The sequence below is a fragment of the Megalopta genalis genome, unplaced genomic scaffold, assembly GCF_051020955.1.
Source record: "Megalopta genalis isolate 19385.01 unplaced genomic scaffold, iyMegGena1_principal scaffold0035, whole genome shotgun sequence".
NCBI classification, from domain to species: domain Eukaryota; kingdom Metazoa; phylum Arthropoda; class Insecta; order Hymenoptera; family Halictidae; genus Megalopta; species Megalopta genalis.
In genome coordinates, this window is record NW_027476104.1 from 1,573,412 (window position 1) to 1,575,223 (window position 1,812).

The following is a 1,812-nucleotide window of genomic DNA, read 5'->3' on the forward strand; positions in this document are numbered from 1 at the left end:
TCTTGTTGTTCTTGTTGTTCTTGTTGTTCTTGTTGTTCGTGTTGTTCTTGTTGTTCTTGTTGTTCTTGTTGTTCTTGTTGTTCTTGTTGTTCTTGTTCTTGTTGTTCTTGTTGTTCTTGTTGTTCTTGTTGATGATGTTGTGCTTGTTGTTCTTGTTGTTCTTGTTGATCTTGTTGATCTTGTTGTTCTTGTTGTTCTTGTTGTTGTTCTTGTTGTTCTTGTTGTTCTTGTTGTTCTTGTTGTTCTTGTTGTTCTTGTTGATCTTACTGTTCTTGTTGATCTTGTTGATCTTGTTGTTCTTGTTGATCTTGTTGATCTTGTTGTTCTTGTTGTTCTTGTTGATCTTGTTGATCTTGTTGTTCTTGTTGTTCTTGTTGCTCTTGTTGCTCTTGTTGTTCTTGTTGCTCTTGTTGTTCTTGTTGTTGTTCTTGTTGTTCTTGTTGTTGTTCTTGTTGTTGTTCTTGTTGTTCTCGTTGTTTTCGTTGTTCTCGTTGTTCTCGTTGTTCTCGTTGATCTCGTTGTTCTCGTTGTTCTCGTTGTTCTCGTTGTTCTTGTTGTTCTCGTTGTTCTCGTTGTTCTCGTTGGTCTCGTTGTTCTCGTTGTTCTCGTTGTTCTCGTTGTTCTCGTTGTTCTCGTTGTTTTTGTTGTTCTTGTTGTTCTTGTTGTTCTAGTTGTTCTTGTTGTTCTTGTTGTTCTTGTTGTTCATGTTGTTCTTGTTGTTCTTCTTGTTGTTGTTCTAGTTGTCCTTGTTGTTGTTGTTCTGGTTGTCCTTGTTGTCCTTGTTGTTCTTGTTGTTCCGGTTGTTCTTGTTGTTCTTGTTCTTGTTGTTCTTGTTGTTTTTGCTGTTCATGTTGTCTTGTTGTCCTTGTTGTTCTAGTTGTTCTTGTTGTTCTTGTTGTTCTTGTTGTTCTTGTTGTTCTTGTTGTTCTTGTTGTTCTTGTTGTTGTTGTTCTAGTTGTTCTTGTTGTTGTTGTTCTGGTTGTTCTTGTTGTTCTTGTTGTTGTTGTTGTTCTTATTTTTGTTGTTGTTGTTGTTGTTATTGTTGTTGTTGTCCTTGTTGTTCTTGTTGTTCTTTTTGTTCTTGATGTTCTTGTTGTTCTTGTTGTTCTTGTTGTTCTTGTTGTTCTTGTTGCTCTTGTTGTTCTTGTTGTTCTTGTTGCTCTTGTTGCTCTTGTTGTTCTCGTTGCTCTTGTTGTTCTTGTTGCTCTAGTTGTTCTTGTTGCTCTTGTTGTTCTTGTTGTTGTTCTTGTAGTTCTTGTTTTTGTTGTTCTTGTTGTTGTTGTTCTTGTCGTTGTGGTTCTTGTTGTTCCTGTTGTTGTTGTTGTTCTTGTTGTTCTTGTTGATCTTGTTGTTCTTGTTGCTCTCGTTGCTGTTGTAGTTCTTGTTGTTCTGGTTGTTGTTGTTCTTGTTGTTCTTCTTGTTCTTGTTCTAGTTGTTCTTGTTGTTGTTGTTCTGGTTTTTCTTGTCGTTCTTGTTGTTCCGGTTGTTCTTGTTGTTCTTGTTGTTCTTGTTGATCTTGTTGTTCTTGTTGTTCTTGTTGCTCTTGTTGCTCTTGTTGTTCTTGTTGTTCTTGTTGTTCTTGTTCTCCATGTTGTTCTTGTTGTTCTTGTTGTTCTTACTGTTCATGTTGTTCTTGTTGTTCTTGTTGTTGTTGTTGTTGTTGTCCTTGTTGTTCTTGTTGTTGTTGTCATTGTTGTTCTTGTTGTGCTTGTTGTTCTTGTTGTTCTTGTTGATCTTGTTGTTCGTGTTGTTCTTGTTGTTCTTGTTGTTCTTGTTGTTCTTGTTGTTCTTGTTGCTCTTGTTGCTCTTGTT